General features: G+C 44.0%; 1 long non-coding RNA gene across 1 annotated transcript; it reads left to right on the top strand.

The window, feature by feature from the left end:
- Positions 1–569: 569 nt before the first annotated feature.
- On the top strand, positions 570–5,522 carry LOC140709708 (uncharacterized). The gene is made up of 3 exons (XR_012090449.1): positions 570–1,150; positions 2,177–2,285; positions 2,710–5,522. It is a non-coding gene; the product is annotated as an uncharacterized lncRNA (long non-coding RNA).
- Positions 5,523–16,211: the final 10,689 nt, after the last annotated feature.

The following is a 16,211-nucleotide window of genomic DNA, read 5'->3' as shown; positions in this document are numbered from 1 at the left end:
GTCTTCGACATTCTGTATTCCCAACTGTCCCTCCCCACTGCCTTTCCTTCCTTCTCTGCTGATTCAAAGAAAATAAGATCCTCCTAATTTTAGAATCCAGAAAGCTTTACCAATTTCTGGCCCATGAGAGTCTCTCTTTGAACTCTGAGTTATTTACTAAGCAAACTTTGACTCCATTGACCGTGCCATTTTTCCCTTCCCCACCAGCCTTCATAAGGTAAAGGAGCCATATAGATGTTTATTTAAACTCAAAAATAAATTATCCCACCTCCCAACTGCTTACAAAGCAAAACTGACGAAAATCAGATGGGATTCTACTTAACATGGTTTTCCTCTACATTTCACGTATAGGAAGTGACCACTTAGTTGCTTCTCCTCCCTCCCTCATGTTAACAACAGCTCCTCATAGAGCTTCCTGGCCTAGTATGTCCACATCAGTGTCTCTGCTACGTCTTGTGATGGGAATAATTTTCTCAAAGCTCAGATCTTCTGGTTCCAGGCCACTAACCACTTACCCACTCTAGTACTTGCCCAGTGCCAACACCATAATACTTGTGCCTGCAGTGCTATAGGGTACATAGACTCTCCTAACCCTGGTGTCTGATCTGAAGACAGCCCCAGATGGTTCTAGACTTCCCCTCCCTCAAACTCCAGTGACCCCACTATCAGTTCCACACAGAAGCTAGCTGACTGTCCTTCATCTGGCTCCAACATTTATTAGCTCGGAGACCATGGGCAAGGCCGTTCATTACTGTTCCTGGACTTTAGCCTCATTTAGACTCATCTACAAAACAAGACTAACATTCCCCTCAATGCTTTATGAGGATTAACTGAGATACTGTGTAGTCTCTGGTAGATTTGATAAATGTCTATCCTTTTATCCCTCCCCCATGCAGGAGACACCAGTGGGGCTCTCACACTTGCTAGGACTATGAGTGATGGAAAAGCTGGAATCATCAACTGGGTGCTGGAGTGAAGAGAACTTGGAAGCCAAAAGAAGCCATTCAGTCACTTTAGAAAAAATCTAGCAGAATTTAGGAATCAGATAACAGAACACAAGTGTACATGTCTACCCTCGTTGTGCCATGTGAAGCAGCTAATAGTAGCAAGTTAGATCTATATCGAAAAATCTGCAACAATAAAGATCAAGGTATGTTAACAGAAAAGAGTATGCATGTGGCAGGTAAAGTGTACAGGTGAACCCATTTTCTGTAGGTGTACTTGGGTAGAAAGGTATGCATGAACACAGAAAAAAGGGGTGAAAAGAAGCATACCAGAGCATTAATATTGGTTACCCATGGAAGGTGGGATTGGATTTGAGAGCATTATTGACATTTTCAATATATATACATATATATATAATTGAATTTGGTTATTAGAAAATCTTAACCACATGCAAGCTTTAAGTTTATACCTTTCATGAGGCATCAGAATTTGTAGTGTCTACACGGGCAAAGCACAGAAAGCTTCTGTTTATGGAACCCCCATAAAGGCCCATTTATTTTTTGTAATGAACTGTGGATAAAGTGTGCTCCATAAAAGCGCACAAGTTCCTGGTGAACACAGCCAGTCTCTGACTGCTGAGGAGGGTGAGCATCGGGGTCGACACATTTGATGGTGAGGTCGGTTTGTGCTGATTATGAACTAATGGCTTCATAATCCATAATGGCTTCTACCTCTGAAAGCCTGATCACCACGGTGAAGTGGAGGATCTCACTCCTTGTTCTAGAACAGACTTTGAATAGCCCCCTGATTGGAAAAGGAATAGAAATGAGCACCCTCCAGTGCCTGCATTTCCAAACTCAGTAAGAGCTTGTTTCCAGTTTTACATTTTTCAAGCTTTGGAAATGCTCTTTGCTTCTGATCCAAGTAGCAGTATTATTACAATGTCGATTGTAATGATATTCCAGCATTTATCAACAGCACACAGCTTTCTCAAATACAGCTTTAGCGAGTGGGTGAAAGAAAATGCTGTCCCTAGGGAAGATGTTCTGACTTTGGTCTGTTTAAGGTTCAATTATTTAAAATAGCTAGTCTATTTTTGGTCTTTCCTGCCTAAAGAGATAAAACTGCATTCATCTTTAAAGCATAGATGCAAATAATTCTTGCAAAAGTAGGACTTCGGTCTTTCTGTGGAGCATCCTTAATGATTGTATATTTGATTATTTCTACCCAGGATGAGTCTCACAATTCTTCAGAGACTAACACACAGCCCTGCTCTGAAAATGGAGCCTCTGCCTCACAGTCAGCCTTTCCTATCTGGGAAAAGAAAGGAACAAGCAAAGGTCTCTGCTCAGCGCCCTGCACCAAAATCATGTGTGGTCTGGAGGAAGCTGGTTACCATGAGCTGTGTGTCTCTGGTGTTGCCAACTAATTCATGGAAATGGACACCAATGATATAGTTCAGTGTATCAGGCACAATGGCCTCAAAGCCACCCACAGAGATATTTGTGCCTTGGGAAAACTCTTTCTAAGAGAATGGAAAAGCCATTTGTTTTCTTCTCCATAACCTGTTTTTTCTTGTTTTGTTTTGTTTTTTGAGACGGAGTCTCACTGTCCCCCAGGCTGGAGTGCACTGTTGCAATTTTGGCTCACTATAAGCTCCACCTCGTGGGTTCACGCCATTCTCCTGTCTCAGCCTCCTGGGTAGCTGGGAATACAGGCACCCGCCACCTCGCCCAGCTAATTTGGTTTTTTTATTTTTCGCAGGGATGGAGTTTCATCGTGTTAGCCAGGATGTTCTCGATCTCCTGACCTCGTGGCCCGCCTGCCTTGCCCTCCCAAAGTACTGGAATTACAGGTGTGAGCCCCTGCACCCGGCCTCCATCACCTTTTAATGTCAGTGTTTAACATTATATTTCGGATCACTCTGCCAATGATTAGGTGCCCTGTGTCTGTGAGACTCTGAAATCCAAGACACCTGTGAGGGAAGGAGATTGAAGAAGGAAACAGACCAGGAGGGTGATGGGCCTCCTGATAGGAAGTTCAGTCGTGCAGAAAGGCTTGGGATCCAGTGACTCATCCATGACAGGGATTTCTCATGTTTCCAGGACTCATTAGATCCTAGGAGATGAAGGGATAGAGATTCCCATTTAATGCGTCCAGACTTCTGAAACAGTCTAAGAGGGAACCGAGAGGGCCTTTCACTATCCATTCTTTATTTTTTCAAGATTGGCCACTGGCACCTGGAACTGCTGTTGGTATTGACAATAAAATGGGGAACAAAACATCCACAATTTCTGAAATGATGAGTTTTACAGTCTAGAGCGCAAGAGAAGTATCCATTAGTCACCCAAAGTCATGGAAAATGACAATGGTGTTAAATCTATGAATACTAATGCATATTATAAGCTGTGAGCATTTATAATAAGGAGGTGCAGCCTAGAAAAACTGTTGAAGGAGTGTCTTCCTAAAGATGGTGGTAATAAAACTGAGATTTGGAACCAGAACAAAAAAGAAGAGACTTGTGTTGACCCAGAGGATATAGCATGGAGTGGAAAGGCCTTTGGTGGGAGGAGCACAACGCATGAGAAATGGCCTGAACTGACCCTTCTAAGGTTGACTGGAGATAAGGGTGCAGAGAAAGGGAGAGGACAGCCGGGAGCAGACATCACATGGAGGAGGCTGAGGACTGACATGAGCATGGTGTGGGAAAGATGGAGTTGTGAAGGCCGACAAGGAAAACAATGTACCTGTGTTGTGAATACTGTCTGCAATATACAATTTCAAATGAACTTTCCTTTCTGAGAGCAACTGAGGAAGACTTCTGAGGCAGTGTTCGGGAAACTCCTATGGGACATTATCCACTGCCCAAATAACGGTCTTGTGAAGACAAGGCCACCTATATCTTCCACTGAACTTTGTGTGCAGAGGAAGGTGGCTGTGGGGTGACTTCTGGTGCAAGAGGGCACAGAGGTCTGGGAGAGGCTGTCTGACACCAAGGCCATGTATTTGGCTTTGAGAGAAAGGCACAGACCCTCAGGGATTTCTCTATAGTGAGTGCTGGGATGGATCAGCTGTACACCAGTTTTAGCGCCTATTAACACCTACACATGTAGTCATGGATGGCAGTCTCAGGCATCTCCGTGCCACTTGATGTCCTGCATTTCTTCTCTGGTATTTTGGGATCTGGTTGTCCCAGCTTCTGTGAAGTCTATCATAGAAGGAAGTTGAGTGTCCAAGGAGGGACCCAATAATGTAGACCTGAGGTAAAGGCTTAGGCTAGGATGTGGTGAGCCAAGGAAAAGTCTTTAGGGGACGCGCCTGCCCCCAGGAGGCAAAAGGCCACACCACTGAGGAGTCTGGTGGTCATAGCAAGGTCACAGAAAAATGGGGAAATTGTGGGGAGTTTTTTAAGGTTGTGTTTTGGGAACATAAATCCTGGATGTCAGTAGAGTTAACTGATGATACCACTGCCCCTGCCAGCCAGTGACTCTGCCCCCTGCCTGCGCTTCCTCCCTCTACCTGCTGCAACCTTCAACTTACAGTCCAGTCGTAAACCTTCGCCCATGTGGTCTCTGCTCCTGGCTGTCTTTCTTCTACAAGACAACAGCCTGACAAGGGTCATGATCATTTGCCCTCCACCTCCCTCGCCACCATCAGCTCAGGGTGTCCACTTTAGGGCTCTTTTTAACAGGTTATTGCTTCTTCACTGAACATATATGCTTCCCTCCCATTCCTAGGTCTCTATCTTGTTTCTCACATGAGATCTAGTTCAGGTGCATTTATTCTTAGTGGTGAAAATCCAAACTTAAATTTTAGTAGAATAAATTGAGAAAAATACGTTTAGACATTTATATGAGACAGCAGTTTTTGTCAACATACAAACAAAATTGTTTTTCATTTTTGTTGCATTAAATTAAACTGTTGTGCATCAAAAAACACCATAAAAATGAAAATGTAAACTGCAGACGGGGGAAAGACATGGGAAATGCATATAAATGAATTTTTTTAAATGTGAAATTTAAGCTTCCTCAAAGTTGCTAATGAAGAGGCCTCAGTAGTGACTCCTTAAGACATCTGAGCCTCTACTATGGCCCTGGTGGTCATGAGGGCAGTATGAGGGCTCTGACTTACTGACTAGGACACAGAAGGTAATGATGGAGCAGAGGGGTAGGTGGAAAATGTATGGACTAGTTTGTTTCCTGCTTCTGATCCTTACAAGCCAGGAGACACTGGGGAAAATGACTCAATGTCCCTGAGCCTCCCATCTGTAAAGGAAGAATAAGAATGTTTGATGTGCAAGACTGTTGAAAAGCTTTAAGCTATATAACAAATACAAAGAATCAAGCACACATCTGGGACTCCGCAGTCACTCTTGTTCGGAAGTTACCCAGGAAGTGATAAGCTGCAAGAGGATGCAGCAGAGAAGCAGGCGCACTCAGGGTACAGGAAACCTGGACGCTGTTGGTTGGGAGAGCTCTGCACTCAGTAGGACAGTAGACATGCCTTCCAAACAACTGAAAGCTTCCCTTGAAGGAGTGAAACCTGGGTGGGGCCTGCAGCTCTCAAGTCAAAGCTAAGGCAGGAAGTTTATATACAGAATGTCAGTGACTCTACCAGGCTGTGCCAAGCTGCTGGCGCAGAGATACAGGGCCGAGTCCCCCAGCAACAAGGTGCTCACATTCAGCTCAGAGCTATAGTTAGGGAACTGGCGACCTGAGAATCGACCAGGGAAGTTGCCTCTTCCTCTCTCTTCCTTCTCATAATGCTCAAAGATAAATTGGGGCCCCTGACCCAGGGCCTGTTGGTACCAGGACACACTGCTGTGCCCAGAGATAGGAGAGCATCTCAGAATCACTTGCTGTCCTCTTGTTTTAATCAGGTGTGTGGGACTTTGGGTGACTCCAGGCTCCACTGGGCCTGTGGGAAAAGGAGATGGAGGATGAGCTCAGGAGACAGCCTGGAGGTCCTCCCCAAGGTAAAGTGGAAGACACAGGGGTGGGAAAGCTGAGAATGGGGCTGCTGTCCAGTGCACAGGACTCACCTGCTCCCAGAAGACAAAGCAGCGCCCAACAGAGGAGCCCGGGGCCCATGGCACAGTGGGGCAGGCAGCACTGCACCTGACGCTTGGTCCTCCTGGGGAAGAGCTGAGTGAGTTCTGGGCCTTAATTTTCCTGATGGGAGGGGCATCCTGTGATGTCACTGTCCTGTGTCCTCCCCATGCAGGCTTCCTTAGGTCTAGTGCTCCACGGACCCTGGACTCTACCTGTCCTGCAGAACTGGAGGGATGGGTGAAGGCAGAAGCTTCTGTGGTGACACAGTTGCTCCTCTGTCTACACTGCCCAAGCTCACAGGCTGCCCCATCACCCTCTCACCCTGCTCCCACCTAGTACTGCAGTGCTCCATGCTGGAGCTCACACACCTGCCCATTAGCGAAGGGTGAGTAGCCTGTGATTAAACCTCAGGTTCCAGCTCTTCCTGACTGTCCTCACATCATATCTCTGATGCTAGATTCACACCAATGTTTCTTATCATATTTTCCTGTCCCAGGCAACATTCCCAGCCCCTTTCCTGAGTGGCCAGCGGTGCAGAGTTCCCAAGATTTAGTCCGTCTGATCAGATGCAAAGCAGACCTGGGTTGTCTATAAATTATCAAGAGTACAGATTCCCCAGAAATAATTCTAGGGCCTCATCAGCTCACAGCACAGACCTACCCAGCTTGGGACTCAGCACCCTCAAGGCCATCCTATATGTAGTGCTCTGGACAGTTTATGTTATTACCTCCAGATCCACCCTGCCTTCAGAAACTGACCCCAGTGTATCGTGTTAACTGGCTCCTCTTTTCTCTAACTCCAGAGTGAGTTCGGCTTATGGGAGATAGGACAGCAGAGGGAGATAGGGTCACCATTTGTGCTGCTTTGCAAAATCTATTTCCTTGGCTCCTTTCTAGCTGGGTTAAATTTCCTGGTGCCTGAAGGTAGTCACACAGTAGCCTGAATGCTTAGCCGCTTAGATATTTCTTTCAGCAGATATCCTAGCTAATGGCTCATAATTATTTTATTCCATAAAGTCCTAGAACAGGACACAATTTTGCCAAGGTTTTTGCTACTTACAACAAGGATAACATTTACTTCAATTTCTGATACTTTGTTCCTCATTTCCCCCTAAGCCTTCACCAGAATTGCCCTTAATGCTCTGCTTCAGCAATCAAGTCTTTTGCTAGTCTGCTTCTCCAAATTCTTCCAACCTCTATCCATTACCCATTTGCCATTAACCAAAGCTGCTTGTACAATTTCAGGTACTTGTTATAACAACAGCATCACTCTCAGCACCATGTTTTCTTTCAATCTCTTTCCTACAGCTATAGAGAAATACCACGGGCTGGGTAATTTATAAGGACAAGAGATTTATTTGGCTTATAGGTCTGGAGACTGGGAAGTCCAAGATCAAAGGGTCATAACTGATGAGGGCCTCTTGCTGTTATCCAAGGCAGAAGGAAGGCAAAGCAAGCACCAAAGTCAGAGAAAATGACTGAATTCATCCTTTTTATCAGAAGACCATTCCAAGACCACTAATTCACTCCCACAATAAGGGCATTGATCTCTTTCTGAGGGCAGATCCCTCATGACCTTGTCATAACTGTCCCACCTCCCAATACCATTACATTGACAAACTTCAATATGAGCTTTTGTGGGGACAGGCAAGCATTGCACACACATCTAGACCGTGAGTCAGTATTTCCACTCTTAATCTACACCTAAAAGAAAATTTTAAAAAAAGAATGCATATATCCACAAGAAAGAATTCCACAAGAATATTCACAACAACTTTATTCATAAAGGTTGAAGACAGGAGTAACATGGATCTCCATCAACAGGAGCGTGGATCAACAAGTTGTTGTATTTTCATGCAATGGAAAATTAGTCATAAGAAAAAATGAACTACTGATACAACAATATGAATACACTTCAGAAATACTAACTTTGGAGGAAAATAACTCAATAAAGATGTTACATGATTCGATTTATATGGAGTTTAGGAATAGACCAAGCTAGTCAGTGGTGATAAAAATAAGAAAAGTTTTGGCCAGGCGCTGTGGCTCATGCCTGTAATCCCAGAAGTTTGGGAAGCTGAGGCAGGTGGATCATGAGGTCTGGAGATTGAGACCATCCTGGCTAACACGGTGAATCCCCGTCTCTACTAAAAATACAAAAATTAGCTATGCGTAGTGGCGGACGCTTGTAGTCCCAGCTACTCTGGAGGTTGAGGCAGGAGAATGGCGTGAACCTGCGAGGCAGAGCTTGCAGTGAGCTGAGATCACACCACTGCACTCCAGCCTGGGCGACAGACTGAGACTCTGTCTCAAAATAAATAAATAAATAAATAAATAAATAAATAAATAAATAAGGTAAGTTTTTATCTCTGGGAGAGAAATTGGAAAGGAGCATGACCTCCCTTTCCTGCATGACGGAATTTATTTTATAATCATTTCAGTTGCTGTGCACTGGCATATGCTTTTGTCAAAATGTACCAGGATGTCCTTGTATTAATATTTCTGTTTTACTCTCTATTAATTATACCTTAAATAAAATTATTACTAAAAAGTAAACAGCTAAATTGCATAAAATATGGGAGTCATTTACAAATGTACGCTTGTATTCTGTACAGCCCAATTTAAAAATGAATCACACAAAAACAAGAAAAGACAGGAACACACATACCTGTGTAAATTATGGAGAATATGAGAAGTGCTTGTTGACTGAAGTGGCAACACTGAAATTTGGCATCAAAATAAGCTCAACTGATGCGTGGGCTGAAAAACAACTGGGGATCAATATCAAGGAAAGTTATAGACAAACAAAAGCATTTTACAATATCTTTATATGTTGTTGAAATCATTCTGAGAACCACGAGCTGCTATATATTTCATAACTTGGGAAACTGGGCATTCATCACTCTCACGACTGAGACTTTCCTTTCATTTTGGCTTTCAATAGATTGGCCAGTTGGTGAACTGAATTTTTTTTGCCAAGCAAGAGGCCTGTTCCCCGCTTTGTGAGTGGGGTCCTGGGTGACCCGGGCCTCCCCCTTTGGCAGCCTCACAGAGGGGAGTTGGGCACAGCACAGACATGTGGGAATCCCTGCATGTGGGGTTTGCACTCCCTGTAAAGTCCAACTATGGACCTCACAGTCCCGCAGTTAATGGATCCCAACTAAAGAAACCTTGCCTCTAGGTGTCCGCTTTACCTGTTAGTGCCAAGGAGGGATACAGGCTGGAGAAAAATAAAATGTTTGCTCAGTATTATTCTGTACTATATTACAAGAAAATCAGTTGAGGAGTTCATGGATTTTCATCCAAGCCAAAGTCAAGATAATAGCTGAATTCCTTCCTTAATCTACACTGAGAGGACTCAAACACTGTTCTATGCCCACAAATACTTACTAGAGACTTAATTTATAGTCTCTTTGCGATAATTTTACTAGTAGATTATCTTCACGTCTAACAGCACGGTTTGGTGCATCTACTAACGGTTTGGTGCATCTACTAACATTGCCTTTCAGTAGTTTGTTTACTTAGGTGTTTTAGAACTTGCTCTCAATATTTTTTTTTCTGCAGAGAACACGTGCCTGGTGTCCAATGGAATCTCAGCCAAGGTGATGTTATCAGTATGACTTATAAACTCGCAGACTCCCAGATCACTCAAGCAGGTTAAAGCTGTTGCCTGGCAAGACCTGCAGGGAAGATAAGGTGCAGCAGAGACGCACTGGGCTCAGGGCACAGCCCACCCTCGCTTTTCCCTATTCTGCTGAGGCAGTTGCTCCTCTGCACCTGCATCAAGGCTACCAGGTCAAAATTCCTCAACTGTAGATCTCATTAAAGATTAGAGGGACTTCCCCAGTCTTGCATAGCTGTAGGTAGCCTAGCAATAATTGAAAACTGCTGCAACATCTGCATAACATGGGATCCAAGCCCTAATTTTTCTTAACCCTTTCCCTCTTAAGCGCTCTCCCAGGCTCCCCAAGGCCCTTTAGATCCCAGTGGACCACAGTGCCATCTTGTGGCCAGTAAGTGAAGTGTCATCATTATTTCTTCTCAATGGCCCAAGGAATGCTGGGAAGTGTCTGCAGAGTGAGCTGGGAGAATATTCCAGAAGTTCCATCCAGCAGGTTTTATGAGCGGCTTCCCTAAACCCTAATTCCAACATTAGTTCTAACCCAGACTATTGTTTTGAGTTACCAATCTTAATATCTCACCTCATTCTGAATAACACTTATCATATAGCTCCAGTTATAGACTTTTTCTCCTTTAAAACTACTATCTAAAGAAAGAGGAATGAAAGGAAATAATATTTGGCTTAAAATAGGAAGAAAACACAGACGTTGAAGTATAAAGAGATTATTTCATCTGAATCACTAAAAATAAACAAAAATGTCCTACAAAAATGACAATGTTGCCCCAAAAGCATAGATCACCAAAAGGTGAAGTCAAATGTTTCTTAATAAAAAGTAAAATTGAATTATATAAAAAGAGACTTCCTACAAGGCAATAAGCAATGGTGGCGGGAGCAGTACCTAATGCAGAAAATAAAGATGGATATAACCAAGATTAGCAAAGGAGTTGCTACAGGAAATGATCAACTGGTACAATGCACATCCACTAATCTGAGCAAAAAAACAAGGAAAAGATGATTCTGGCCGAGGCAGAGGAGCAATGGGAGACAAGGACACGCTGGTGCAAAATAGTGTAATAAGGAAGCAAATCAGCTAGGGGACTGTGGATTACATTACTTTGCTTTCTCCTGTCTCCTGTGACAGCTGAACTGGGCCATTTTCCTTTCCAAGGCTTTGCTGCTGCACCCTGAGTTAGATGCCCCTGGGATTTGCTCCTCCTCAGCTTCCCATGGGTGAACTCCCTCTCCCTCCTTGTTCAGCACGGTCTGAAGGAGAGGTCATCTCTCCCTCCCCTTCAATCCCACAGTATTAGGGATTGGCACAGACTTCTTAATTGTATCGACCTCTCTCATGGCATGCTCACATGCCCCCTAACTGTGCCTTTTCATTTCCAGTAGACTGAAAGTTAGCTGTGGGCAATGAAACGTAACACCTTTATCATAGGATGCACAAGTGACTGCCTTCAAAATTCTTGCTGGTTTTTTCACTGCCTTGGGTTATAGCTGAACAGGAAAAAAATGCACAATTTCTTAACGTGACTTAACCACAAAAACCTTTCCAAGTGCCAAAAACAATATAACTACCAAGGGATTGCTCTCCTCGTTGGTGAGATGGCAAAATAAAACAACAAAGAAAATTTTGTCAAATATTTTAAAGGAGACCCAGAATTCCAGTCCCTCTTATACAAACATTATTTTACGGTCTCCTTCTAACTAAGAGACAGGCAGAGCCATTCCTGTGCCCTGCACCTGGCAGGAAAGCCCTGCTGGAGTCTGTGGGGAGCTGGCCAGGATGAACCTTGGTGACTCTGCCCCTAGAGCAGGGATTCTCAGGGAGCTCTGGACAACATCCAGGGACTGAGATGGAGAGTGGCCATACTTAGTCTTCGAGAGGAGAATAGTTATGTTGTGATCCTTCTGATCTCTCAGCCTAAAGTAAAAGCAGAGTCATTCCTAACTGGTGTGGACCTGCTTAGTTTCCAAAGCAAAATAGTCCTTATTATAATGCCTGTCATTGCCACAGAAGAATAGCGGGGCTGTACGTGGTTCATAACCTAGAGTTGCTACTTGGCCTTCTCTGTTCCCAATGACTCCAGCATCTGAATATTCCATGTGAGGAAAGATAATTTGTGAATAATGAACTGGTTCAGTGATACCATTAATTACATTCAAAATACATGCCATGGTCCAGACTGGCATGCTTGTAGGAAACACAGAGCTAAAGAGCAAGAGAATTTGGGAGTTGAATAGAAATAGGAAAAATTGAGGAGCACTTAGATGATGGCTTCTAAGAACAAGAGTAGAGGGGAGGTGAATTCAGAGCCCTTTTGTCCCCACAAGACATGGCATAACAGGGACATCAGAAAATACTCCAGTGATGTGCTGCTAAACTGGGTGTCTGTGAAGGTGGGGGCATGGCTGGTAGCATTTCCTAATTTCTGTTGTCCCAGCATCCCCACCATTGCAGACTTCAATCTCCCAGCATGGCTTCACTGAATAGGGAGCTGTGACAGTTATGCCTATTTGGTTCTTCTGAGTCATACAAGCTGACTCCAGCACATCCCTAGACTCAAGAGCAAAGCTTTCAAAGTTCTTCAATGCTTCCTACTCAACACATTGAAAATGAGGCCACAGCAACTATAGCACACCTGATTATTTTCATGATAGGATCAGAGTGTGTGATCCTGGGTCTTGGAATGGACAAAGGGACGTTTGTGCAGAGAAATGGTTTCTGAGTCCTCTAAAGCAGCCAAGATCACAGAGCAAAGAATTATGCTGGTTGGTTGGCAACTGCTTGCCTTTTACTTGAAGTAATTGCAATGAAATGTTTCTCCTACTTACCTTAAGACAATAGAATGATTCCTTTAGAGTAGAAACCCTATTCCTTCCTATTTGTTCATTAGTAACGTCTGCTCCTTGCTCCTCTTGCATGTTCATTCTCAGAATAAATTGGAAGCCCTGCTTGCTTTTGTATCATGTTCTTGCAGCACCATTTAGAACTGTGGACGGTGTTCTGTTCAGCCTTAGTGTCAGAGCTTGTCCACTGTTAGGACCAGGTGTCTCAGGAGTCACATGGAGGAAGGTGGCAGCAGTTAGAGAAAAGGTCTAGGAAGACAGGGAATTCCAATCTGTGCCCTGGCCTTACTCAGTCCCAGAAGAGACAGGGCACCTGAGCAAGGAGGGATTTCATGATGGCACAATAAAGATGGGTCCAGAGAAACTCCCTCCCAGAGACCATCATTCTCTGGGGAAAGAAATTTGGTGTCTGTACCACCACAATTTCTGGTCAGTGAATTTGGAAGGACTACGATGCCCTACCTAGATATGAAAGTCTCAGGGCCCCTCTTTCATGGCTGCATCTGGGACCCTGAGTCCCAGACTTGGAGAAGTGGTCTGATGTCGAGGACTCTCAGGAACCCATGATCTGTAATCACATCAGCTCTGACCAGTGCATTCGATTTCATAGATACAAACTGTAGCATCACCCACAGACAGGTGGAAGATTCTGTTGCAATATAATCATCGTACTTCTATTTATAACAAGTACTATATAACAATTCATAATATGAGAAATAAAATAAAAAGGAATAGGATCAATATTATAAATAAAACACTTATTGAGTTAAAGACCTCAGGAAAATTATTTCAAATCAAGTGAGTTGGACAGCAGTGAAAACACTCAGAGTCTAGAAACTAGATTTCCTGAGTGAATCAAGGTGAAGGAGCAGCACTGGCGAATGCATGCTTCTGTCTATTGTTATGCCCAGACCGTTAGTTCCCCAAAGAAGACCACCAGAGTCCAGTGTCAAAGCCAAGCGGCAAGGATCTTTACTACAAGTTCGAACCTGGTCCTTCCATTCTACAGCATACAAGAGGGCCCCGAACAATGCGAGCGTTTGCTTTTTATAGCCCGAAAGTTACAGGGGAACAAAGAAATTCTTTTGGTTCCTGCGCTTTCAGTGAAACCTTGAACAGCTGTCTCTTTATCGGAGGCTTTCCAGGTGGTGTTTATACTGGGCTCAGGGAGTTTGAGAGATATATGGCGATATGTGGTGGGATGAGAGGATGGAATGTGTTTGTACTAGGCTCAGGGAGTCTTGAGCCCGGGGCTGAGGAATGTGCCCAGCTCCTTTCACTATCAGGACAGCAGCAATGGCAAATGGAAACAAAATAAAGGATACAGGTGGCTTAAAGTAGGCAGAAGAAATGAAGTCATATTGTTATCATGATTGTATTTATCAAGTAAGGATCACAAAATTTGCAAAGACCTTTACTTCAAATAGGAAGAGAGGTTTGATATTTTCTTGCAGAAACTTCCAAGGTGACAGGGATAGAAGAGGCTTCAGAAGAAAGATCTTCCTGGGGATGTAGCCTCAGACCTTCCAGATGCCAGATGTCCCAACATAGGAAGAAGAGGCATGTTTTCTGCCCTTGTCAACCTCATGTATGTGGGCAACACAGCAGCTTCCAATACCTTTAGAAGATGCATGTCTGCCCTGAAGGCCAAGGCTAAGACATCCACTGTTTGCTTGGATCAAGGAGCTGGCTCCAAGAACTCCTAGAGTGCAGTGGGCCGTGATTGTTTTCACCACCTACATTTGCAGTCACTGTGTTTCAGGAATGAATCTGTGGTCTCTTTCTACCCAAAGGACAGCCGATGTCCAAATCTGCTTCTTTCCCATGAAATGTGAGGATCAAAGAGAGGCCTCTGTTAAGGGTCTCTAGTAGCTGCAAGGAGAGAGAAGGACGAGGTTTGTGAACAGGAAGGAGGTGACTGTGCCACGCTGTGGCTAAGCTGCTGGCACAGAGGTACATGGCTGAGTCCCCCTGCTGTGTGCGCTGGATCTTCAGAGTGGAGACGGATCCCTCAGGCCTCTCTGCAGAGAACCGACCACCGGGCAGCCCTGATTTGTCTAGTTGAGCATCATTCTGGAAGTAAGTTAGAAACTCTGAGCCCTGTCCCGGGGCCTGTTGGTACCAGTAAAGGTACTCATGACCCGAAATTGGGTCACACCTGAAAGCTACCTCCTGTCCCCTCTTTGTGACTCTGTACCTTGGGGACTGTGAGACTCTAGCACCTGTGTGATCTGTGGAAGTAGAATTTGGTAACAGAATAAGGAAAACATTTGTAGTCATCACACACACACACACACACACACCCCTACACACAGAAAATAAATGAAACTACTTGGTGTTCTGAGGACTCACCTGTCCCTAGGAAACCCAGGACCACCCAGCAGAGGAGCCTGGTGCCCATGGCAGGGTTAGGCCAGGATGGGGGTGTTACCAGATCAGTGTCACTGTGAGCAGGAGCAGAGGATGACGGACGTCCTTGTCCCCACAGGGCAGTTCCCACAGTGACATCACTTCCTCACTCAATCCCCAGGACCTCAGGGTCACAACGTTTATATTAGAACACACTTGGGTGAAGTTTTAAATATTTATAAGCTCCATTTTAACATCAATGCGTGGCTCATCGCTTTGGCTTCCAGAGCTGTCTGTACCCGGAGGCCTCACACTGCCTCTCTTGAGTTCATCTTCTCATCCCACAGCTGCTCCTCTGCCTGCTGGGCACGTCCCGTAGGATGCACCAACAGCACCCCTAACATAGGGCACAAAGGGGTGAGCTCGTTGTCTTTCTTGCAAGTAAGGGTCCCCTCTGCCATCCACATTCATGCCCCAGTCTCCCTCATTTCCCCAGTCACGCGTGCCCAACAGGACTGTTCCATTGCATGAGTTCCCTCAAGAACGGCCCTCATGCCTTTCTTCTGGGATCACTTCCCACCTTTATTAACTGTAATTTAGAAAAGGTACCTTGATAGAAACTCACAGCAGTCTTTTTTCATATTCCACTTAAATAAAAGGATTTTTTAATCAATGTCACCTTAAATGAAGGAGAATGACAATTGAGCTAATTGTTATTTTTAACCACTATCTTTACTTACTCTTGTTCTCCATCTATTCTTATGGGAGGTATTTCTCTTTTCTTTCTGATTGCTTTCAAAGTATCCCCTTTGTACCTCATGTTCTACAATTTCCCTATGACTTGACTATTTGTCTTACTTGAGATTCATTTTGATTCTGGAAACTCTGAATTTGGGTCCTTAAACACCTCTAAAGAATTGTCAGCTAACATCTTATAAATATCACCTCATAACATTCTACCTATTTTATCTGTTTGGAACTGCAATCATATGCAATTCAAAATGGGAAATAATGAAAAATATGCATATTCTAATATATGGAAAATATCCATTTTTTTCTTCCCTGTTCTTAATGTCTTTTATATTTCACTTTTAATTTCCCATGCTGCATTCTAGATCACTCCTGCAGATCCATCTTTGACATCACTAAAAATCTCTTTAGGAGGAGCTGATCAACTGTTTGACTTTCCATTTTGTTTTCAGTGATTGTGTGAGACATTCCTAGATACATTATTTGACAATTTTTATGAAAGTTACTTGATGGTTTCGGACATTCTCTTTTTTCTTGTTTCAGTTTCCCCTCGTGTTCATTTAAATGTAGCTCTCCAAACTTTCATATCTTATAATGCCAAAATTTCCAGTCTTCGTTTGCACTTCAAACATTTGTTGTTTG

The sequence above is a fragment of the Chlorocebus sabaeus genome, chromosome 21 (assembly GCF_047675955.1).
Source record: "Chlorocebus sabaeus isolate Y175 chromosome 21, mChlSab1.0.hap1, whole genome shotgun sequence".
NCBI lineage: Eukaryota > Metazoa > Chordata > Mammalia > Primates > Cercopithecidae > Chlorocebus > Chlorocebus sabaeus.
This window is presented reverse-complemented; position numbering and strand designations above follow the sequence as displayed.